The sequence below is a fragment of the Chaetodon trifascialis genome, chromosome 9 (assembly GCF_039877785.1).
Source record: "Chaetodon trifascialis isolate fChaTrf1 chromosome 9, fChaTrf1.hap1, whole genome shotgun sequence".
Classification (NCBI taxonomy): Eukaryota; Metazoa; Chordata; class Actinopteri; order Chaetodontiformes; family Chaetodontidae; genus Chaetodon; species Chaetodon trifascialis.
Window position 1 is genome coordinate 12226311 of NC_092064.1, and position 10283 is coordinate 12236593.

The following is a 10283-nucleotide window of genomic DNA, read 5'->3' on the forward strand; positions in this document are numbered from 1 at the left end:
CTGGAATTAGACTAAAGACTTTCACTCCATCATACTCTAAATGTAAAAGCCTTCAAAAACTGTTTGAGTTTATCAGCGCTGACGGGTGAAAACAAAGCTTTCTTCTCACTGTGCAGAACAAAGCAAAAATCCTGCCGTCACTCCAAAAGCTGATTAAAACTTCAGTTTTGGATCCTTGTTGGCAGGAACACAGATGGGTGACTGGGGAGTTGGTTTTAATGTCTTCGCAAGAAAAACATCTGGAGAGCTGTTCTTTTTGTCTTCACGTCAGTCTCTAATAATAACTATTGAAGTTCACAGATCTAAAGTTGCTCAAAGCAACTGAAGCTCTATGTAACTTCCATCAGCTTTAATGATGTTTTTACATACTGCACAACAGCGCACTCATTCTAATTTAAATGTATTTTAAAAAGTAGACATGAAGTTCCTCTCAGTTTCTCCTCAGTCTCAGGTGCTGCATACACACTCAATCTGAACCGTCCAATGGTGACGACTGAAGGAAAATTCTGGTTGTTTTCGGTCTGGATCCAGTTTTCATGATTGTCACCATTCTGGCTTTGGGCAGATTAATTAGCTGGCAAGTAGATCCTCATGCAGTTAGCAACAACAGCTAATCCATATGTTAACTTTCAGCTGGACTCAGCAACCAATGTCAGAACTGATTTAAGTAAAAAATCCTCACATGGTCTTGCACCATGTGAGGATCTGCTGCTGCTGCAGTGTCAGCAGCAGTGTCTGTGTATGAACTGGCAGTTAATTGTGGGATGGACTGGTAATCAGTGCCTTCAGGTGACACTTAGGCCTGGTGTTCCCAGACTATAATCAGACTATAAATGCTTGTTTTATGCATTCTACAGCATTCACATACTCTTCTCACCCTGCATGCACAACCTACAGTACTGATCCCACTGACCTTCAAATGCCACTCTTAGTGATCTTTGGTTATTACCTTATGTTTTTACCAAAGTCTAGAACGGCCGTGCTTGCAATTATTTTTTTGAATGCCAGTATTTCGAGATCATGCGTTAATTATTTTGTTATCTCAAGATAACAAAGCTCATTTCCCAAATATGCCTCAAACCTTGCTGCTTTGTAGAGATAGTGAAGTACTGTACAACAGAGCTCAGTTATCGGCCGATCCTGTCAAGAGTGAGTCTACAGGGGCATGATTCAGTATGTATAACATATAAATATGTTACTCTTGTTCTATAATGTGATACACTAATTATTAAGTGGCATTGTTATGATATGCAGTTTAAGGGATTTAAGTTGAGTTACTCTATATAGAAGAATTACTAGTCTAGAAATCTGAAATCTGAGCACAGTAGCCTTTACTGATATATATTGTCTTCGCAAGCTATTGAGCAAAAATAATCCTGCAAATGGCTCATGGCGTTTTCATCAATAAGGATATCTTGAGCTTTAGGGCGAAGATAACGTTCTCAGGCAGCGGATGACTAATGACCCGTGGCTTTAGTGTAGCTACAGGAGTGACAGTTGCTGTAGCTGCTCTAGTCCGTAATGAGTGAGCAGTGTAAACTCTCCAAGCCTGCAGGACTGGCAGATGACACAGAGGGGGAGGAAACAAAGGTCAAGTCACTGATTTCTCCTCCGCTGTGGCTCAGGAGGGCACAGAGAAGTGATTTCAGATAACAAATAGTGATTAGAGGAACATATCACTTCTTTTCAGGTTCTGGGTGCTTTCAGAAAATGTTGGAATAGTGTGAACTTTGTGTTTATGCTGCAGGATGATCAGATGATCCACCAGAAGGATCTTTTGTGTTTAGTAAATCAATCACCTTTGAAAAACAAAGCTGCTGTTGTGAATCAGTGTCTGAACAAGTGAAAGATCGTCATTGGCCAGAAGGATCCCTCTTTCTGTCTCTCCATATCAATCTCTCTAATGTGTAATGGAGTATATTTCCTCATTTTATCTTCATATTTGAACACTGCCCTAGATACCTTACCCCCCGGCAGTAATGCTGCTCCACTGACCTTGTGATTGTGAATCAACCCCAGAAACCAGGTGCTATTTATACCTGGTTTTCTCCCTCACTAATGAGACCTCACCTTGACAGCTGCAAATTCCTCTTTGAGAAACTGTTTGGTTAAAGGTATATTTTATGAGACTGTGTACAGTATTTCATGATGATCTTTCACCTAAGATTATTGTCTCTCTTTTGTCTTTACTGCATTATGTGTGATAATGAGAATTTCAGCTGCCATGTATCTTGTATGTAGAGATATATGCTGATTAATGGAAACATCTGGCTCTTTCCAAGAATCTCACTCTACAAGGCATCAGTGGTGATCGGGTTATGAAGTGCCCTCAAGGGTGCCTTCCCATTGGAAAAAACGTGATAAAGTGCCCTCAATGGTGCGCTTCCAGTTGGGAAAAAGTGATGCAGGGCCCTTTAGGGTGTCCTTCCAGTAGAGAAAACATGCTAAAGAGTCCAGAGTGAATGCAGCCGGTGCCCTTACAGTAGTATCTTTTTCTCTGCTGCCACTAAAACAATCCAAGTCTGCCACTGCAAAACATGTGTTTTAATGAGCGGTGGTCTAAGCAACTTTGAATGTAGTACAAGTGACAACATGATTGGTCCAGATGAGAGTCCTCAAAGGTCCAGAAATGTGTACCTGACCTGAAAAGGATCCATCCAAAATTTTATCATTTGTCATTTTCCCTTCATTGCGTGGAGAAAGTTGAGATAAAGACAGGAAGCAACATTCAACAAAGGTCTGCAGGCTAGATTCAAACCAGCGATGTTCAAACTGGCAGGCAGCTGGGAGAAGCAACCTGCTTTAAAGAGATCAAAATTTTGTTTGTGTGTTGTGGTGCTGTGTGCTGATGGGCTCAAATCTCCTAGAATGCTTGCATCAAAGTCATATACTGTAACAATATTTTCAGGTTATTTTCAGGCCCACTTACATTTAGATTTCTACAGACCCAAAATCTGTGGCAATAATCCAGGGTATCTTTCAAGAGAATCTTGCAGTAAGCAAAAAACATGCAGTCTGTGAATATTGTAAAAATGCACGACAAAGGTCAGAGGAGATTTGTTCAGGCCAGCAGAATAGTACTCATAACAGCTCAGTGTGACATTTCTGACTGCACAACCTTTTAGACCTCAAAGCAGATAGCAGCAGGTTAGCTTCAACCCAGCTGGAAAAAGACAATAAAGATGCAGCGAGCTCAAAACCACATGAGTGATTCTTTTTTGACTGTTGTTGATGTTGGTCAGAAGTGACACCATGGATCCAACCTGCATTGTGCTCAACTCAGTGTACATGTTGGTGGTTTTGGAGTAATATTTGGTGACACATTTGGCTCCTTGATACAAACATAGCATTTGATTGATGAGCAGGTGCATCCCTCGCATCCTCCACATTGTTGAATATATTAAAAATGCAGTCTGTGAAAAAGTGAGTCCTACAGAGAGTACTATTTTATATCTTCTTGCAGATCTTTCTGGGGTTGAATTCTTTCTTTTATGGGGAGAATTATAATATCATAGAATATATTAACATATAGTTGAAGGAACACTCCACTTTGTGAATATTTGCCAGACACAGTGGATTTTAACCTGAAGGTCAGGATCTGTTTCAGAATATAATCTCCAAACAATTTCCCATTTTTCTTCCAACATTGGTCAGACAAAAACATACACAGTCACAGAAGGACTCAAAAGGTCACAGCAGTTTCATTTGTCTCCATCAATAGCTAGAAATGACAAGACAATAAGCTTTAAAGGACCCCCAAAATAAATATCAGGTAAAGGCACACCCCTCTCTGTTGTTTTTATGGATGTGCCATGTGTCTTGTTTGTGTCCAGCAAAAGACAATCTCCAATCAGTCAAACCATGTCCTGACACTTTTTGCCTCTAGACCTTTGGTTTACTTTAGATGTGTGCAGTTTCCGAGGGGATAGTGTTTATTTTTAGATAATTTATGTAATCATCTAATGCATGACTTCTATTTCTATGTATATCTATGTTCTATTCGAATGGCTACTGACAGAAAGGTTCCTTAAGGGACACGACAGTGAAGTGATGTCTTATCATGCTCAAGACACTGACTTTAGCAAATGAGGAAACTCTCTTGACAGATGGTGAGACAGTGAGTGCACAAGCAGATCACTGAGCAGACAACACGCCTCTCTTGCATCCCATCATTGTTGAATGATGCAATATGATGCAATGCTCTGAAAGATTTAATCCTATTTACTTTGCCAGAGTAACAGTCCTACTGGAAAGTAGGACTTTTGCTTTGAGATACAGCTACATAGGTTCCCCTCAAAGTCTGTCTGTTGACAGCTTGAGCTCAAATCAGATCTGTTACAGTATGTGAGCACAACATACAGTGAGGCAGCTGTTGGACGCTTATCTAAAGCACAATATGACTTTGGTGAATTCCTGGACGCTGGTTGTAGTAGAACCCTGTTTACACACACTACACTACAATAAGTTGTCCTTCTGATGATACAATGCATTCAACAGACTTCTGGTTTGTGCCCAATTATCTGTGACCAATTACAAGTATAATTAACAGCCCCTTTAGACATCGACCTCTCTTAATAAGACTCTCCATCATTTAACTGTGGTCATCAATGAGACGCAAGAAGAAGAAGATGTGCCTGTCAGACAATGCACATCTATCTTTCAGACATCAATATTGTTCAAACAAGTAATCTGTGATGTTTTACATTTCAATTACATTGGATTACTTGTATTTGAATCTTTAGAATGTAATCTGAATGGCAGATTTAATCTTAAAATAAAGAAATCATGTGTAAAAAAAAAACAAAAAAACAATTGTCCCAACTCTCACTCAAAACAATTTGCAGATTTTTAAATCACCCAGCCGATGGTCAGGTATGTAGTAGACAGAAGAGTGCTCAGAGGAAGGTAAAATGTTTAAAGGGTCCATAGCTATTGTACCAAGTGCAAAAGAGATGTCCAATGAATTGGTTTCCTTGACCATCAATAGCTAAAAGTCCACAACCTTAATCCATGTCAAAAAAATATTTGAGGTGGTGTCTACACCAGTTAGCTGCTGTGAACACCTCAGTTTGTCCAACCTGACAAAAGAAACTCATGGGAAACAATTTTCTTGTCTGAAACATCCTGTGCTCTTCAAGTCCTTCATTGAGGACAAGAATGGATGAGATGCTGGATCAATAGAGCAATCTGAGACAGAGAGAAGAGAGAGGAAGGTCAAAGCAGAGTAGAGAGGGAAAATAATGGGTATGGAAGAAAGATGAGCACAGCAACGTTCTTGTGAGGCCACAGAGAGAAGTGAGGGTGTGACTGATGTGGAGTGTTGTGTGAACACAGGGGGGGAAGTCCTTCCGTTTCATGCTATCTAAATTAACCCCCTGTCTCCTGCCAACTCTTCAGGCACCTCATTATGAAACTCAGTTGGGAGGGCTCTGGTCTATTCCTGACCTGCTTCTGCTAACTGACACTGCGCATCATGCTGTGGTATCCTCAGTGGACAATTAAAAGAAAAGTCCTGATAAAAATGTGCACTAACACTACAGCAGACAAGCGGTTCTTCTGAAAATTAGCAATCATAGTATCTCATTGATTCCCAGTGGTACCTGTGCAGAAGACAGGGCGCTGGGAAAGATTGTAACTCAACTAAATCGGCTGTGCTACCACCACCAAAGCCAAAGTGTTGCAATTGAGAGAGGTGAAACCTAATATAGCTAAGCTAAAGGTGGGCCCAATAAGTAAAGAAGTTGGATCGCTCAGCTAAAAGAGTTTGACAAAAGATTAAATAGTTACTTGTAATTTCAAGAAATAATTATCTAAACGTATTTAACAAATGTAAAAACTGAGTAGCAGATTAATACCTGACAGAACTTACAGGAATGGATAAATGGTTGGAATAGCTACAAGTAACTCATAAGCTGAATGGCAGATAGGCAAAAGTAATGGACGCACAGTTCTATGTCATTCATCATGACTGCCAGATATGGTATGTAATACCTGGATATGCATTGTGTGCATGCGTAGGAGATCGAAACATAGCACCAACAAAGTCACTCATGTGACCTGGATAAAGCAAGCAACCTGATAAAGGGGCCTGGCGGCCAGCAGTTGTTTCCTATTCGTCTTCTCTCCTAAACATGCACACATGGTCACATATGTTTTTAGCATTATCTAGATTTAGTGCGTTAACGCCTACAGGTTGGATCGATGTTCTGTCCTCCGGAGGGTGCATAGTCAGTGCTCATCTACGATGGGATTTTGGCTGAGACTCTGACCAAAAGCATCAGATGTTTCCAAATAAGTAGCCACCTTAATTTTCCCAGCGGGCCTGTCTTGCTAACTGCTTAGCACCTATACTCATTGCAGGTGAGTTACTTGTTACGGTTTTCACCAAGGTTTCAGAACAGGATCCAAACATGCAGACCAGAAAGAAGGCAGGTAAAAATAACACAGGTTTATTAACAACAAAAAGCACGCTCAAAAGGAGTGGAACAGACAACAAATGAAAAGCACACTCTTCCACACGTGGAAGTGGCAGACAGGCAACTGACACAAAAGAAACACACCTTTAATGGTGGAGAACATACACATTAGCACACTCATGGTAGCTAGAGAGAAAGTACTTACGATAAAGGATTACAAACAGGCCTGGAAGGATCTCGGGAGGAAGGAGACTGGAACAATCTGGCAACAGCTAGAAGAGAGCTCTCTCCTTTTAAACTGTTGCTGATGAGCCTGATGAGCAACAGGTGTACACAGGTAGGCGGAGCTGGCCAGATGCAGGACACACCCAGCTGCACAGACAGGGGAAAGACAGACAGACAAAAACCACACTGGGAAAAGGGAAAAGGAAACACAAGGGTGACTCTGTTGTGTGCTGTATTAGCTTTTGGTTTTTATAGTTACCATCAGTCTCACTAGGGGCTCTCACCTCCTTGTGACAACTGTGTCAATAGCTGAGGAGCAGTAGCAAAGAGTGTCTTCTTTTGCTCAGCAGCACTTTCATCTCTGAAGGCCAAAAGCATGCAGATTCTTCCTTACTTGGACAACTGAATAATCTGACTCTTAGCAGTCATCCCTCTTGCACTCCACGCAGGTCTGAATCAATGGTTTAGGTATTTGCCCCAAAAGCCACCAAAGCAGGATGATGAAGGTCTCAAGCCAGTGCCTTCAGTCTCTAGAACCCTGGAGAAACAAGGCTTATCTATGCTGAGATGTTCCCTTGGGCTCACTCCCCTCCCACTGCAGATAGTGACAACAGATTTCTCCCTCTGTGGAGGGCTGGAGGACTGTGTGGAATCCTCCGAAGGGGCTCCAGAATATAAATGTGCTATAGCAGTGTGCTGCACACTTAGCCCTAAGACATTTTCTTCCTTTCTTGGATGGAAATATGCGTGGTCAGACAACACTTTAACAGTTCATCATGTGATGCACAATGGGGACACCAGATCCAGTCAGTCCTGCGGGAGGCTCTGAGGCACCTTCACTGGGCTTCACCTTGCTTTGCAAGTCTCACGGCAATGCACTTGCCAGGTGTGCTTAACAAGGCCATCGGCATGTTTCCTGCCCGAAAGCCCCCTACGGGTGAGTGGATATTGAACCCGGTGGTGGTTCAGGCGATCTGGGACAGCAGAGCAGAAGTCCTGTTTGCATCATAAATGTCAACACACTGTGTGCTGTGGTTCTCCCTCCCTTGAGTGGAGGGAAGGATCCACATGTGGAACCCGAGCATTGCTCTGTGCCCATGTTGCTCAAATTTTTACAGATGTTGCTCGATAAGGGGCTCCACCATTAAGATGTATGTTGATGCTTACGTTTGACATGTTTTGTTGGAGTACATTCTCTGGAAAGTCGTTTTCTGAAAGGTGCGCTCTGATGTTGTATGGGTGCCCTCATGAGATTTGTTTATCTTCATAGAATCATTATGTCACTCTGTTCACCGTGTTCATCATTTGAGTCCCTAGAACAAGCTGAACTCAGATGGCAGGAAAGATTGCCTGTTGTCATCTGCAAAGCGGGCTGGTGAGTTTCATGCCCTGTCCATCTGCAGGAAATGTTTGCATTGGAATTCTGATGGCTCTGGGGTTACCAATGAGGAGTTGGGCCAAATTTCCCCTTTCCAATATTCCTAAGAGGCATTCAGCTTTTAACATCAATCAGCCTAACACTTTGCCAGTTTTTGTACTGCAGCCAGGGGCGAAGGAACTGAATCCTGATCCTCAACCTGTCCCACTCTGTCCTGCTCATGCTCTGAGACAGGACGTAGCTGTGCTGGCTGGGTTCCGTAAGTCTGATGCACTGTACTGTATATTTGTTATGGAGGGCACAGGAAGAAGGGTTGTGTCTTGTCTACAGCAAACAGGCAGGTTCAGGGTCTCCAGTTTCTCCCTGAGAAATGCCATTCAACCATGATTGTCTCCACTTCTGGAGCTGCCCTGATTGTTGTTCCAGGGTAGCTGGGTGCCAGGCCCCTTTGTACAGTGGCTTGCGTCACCTACTGCAGGTCACACTTGGGACTTGACTGTCTCTGGCAGCTATCCAGTATTCATAGAACCTCAGTTGCATTCATAACTGTTGTTTAAAAAGTAAAAGTAATGCATAAATGGTTGAAAAAGCTAAAATTAATAGTTAGGTAAGTAATAGACTATTGAAAAAACTCCAAGAGGTAGCAGTACAAGCGCAAACTAGACCAAATCAACCTAAAAATATTCACTTTTATATTATCAAGTGTTCTAACACCAACCTTAAAATCACGTCAAATGAACAAATGTCATCCAAAAAAATTAAAAATAAATAAATAAACTTGAAGACCACTTCACAGTCTTATTAGATTTAAAACCTCTTCCTCCCATTATTCAATCTCACAGTTTTCGTCTCTGGCTGCTGAGTGTGGTGGGAGGTGCAATAATGGCCTGCAGCCAGGAGGCGAGTCACTCACCAACACTCAATCCTGCTTCTTCGTAATGTATGAGGGCAACTGCACAGTCATAAAGTCTTTCTCGGTGCACAGGTGTGCCATCCATCTTCATTATACTACCACACACCAGTGAGGGGAGTGCACAGATAAAAAAGAAAAATGCAATTATTGTCATTCAACCACACTAAATTTTATATCTAGTGTGCCTCTTTTCTTGGCATCATTTATAATGGCTGTGTGAAGTTTTCCTGGTGGATCAGCATGCTGAATATTCAAACAGCGGCTCATGATTTGAGTTGCATGGTATTTGTTTGCTCTGTCTGACACAGACACCGCTCTGAGAACAAGATAAGAGAACAGATAATGTTTTTCATTTTCTGCTAAGCTATACAAATACTTAATTCTACATCAGTGACACTGATTTCCCTAAAGATTATTGTAGTGCAATTGTATTTCTTTGCATATGTAACTGTATGCATGCAATCTTTTCCCTGCCTCTGCTGTCTCATCCACATTGTCGAGCGCTCTGGGGATCAGTGTGACAGAGTAAACCTGATCTAGGTTCCAGTGTCAGCGCTGGCATGAATAATTCACTGTGTTCAGGGTGGTGTGCTCGAGCAAATGGCAGACACACACTGGAACAGACTGTGCTGCCCTTGATGTCTCTCTCCAGGTTGTCACAAATAGTTTTGGGTGCTGAACCATCCATTTCCACCTGCCCCAAACTCCACAAGCTTGCTACTTGTAAGTGGCCAATGAATTCAATTCAGTGATGGCACAGCGCCATCTGTTGATCAAAACCACGACACAGCTGCACAAATACAAATCTGATTTAATTTAAATTTGTAAGGGAGATAGCTCATGTTTTTGCTGTGCCAAGGTTATTCTTCAGCTCTGCTGATGGAGTGTGGGTGCTGCCTACAGAGATGGAGAAATGTGCTCTCACTAAACTTCCACTTGCGTCAATTCATGTATGCACTTCCACACGTGAAAAATGATAAGTTTTCTTCTTTGTATTATCATATTGTGGGCTTGAGCTGAGTTTGTGTAGTATGTTGTATTATGTATGTACGATGTAAATATATTACATCATATAGGTTCTTCACCCAAGCTAATTTGATATTAACCACATGCCAATTTTCAGCATGATTTCTGGTGGCAAATTGAACAGTTAATTGTCAGGCTTAGATTTGGGGATCTCAAGTCTTATCAGCAACAGCTACTGTGGTTTTCTGTATATTGTGGGTCTCAGTGGAAAGCCCAGTATAAGAAGAATGTAGGTCATAGAAAAAGAGAGCAGGACAGGAGGAGGAAGAGGGAGAGGATCAGGGAAGGATGTTGAGGCTTGAGCAATATCATTCAAAGTCAGATG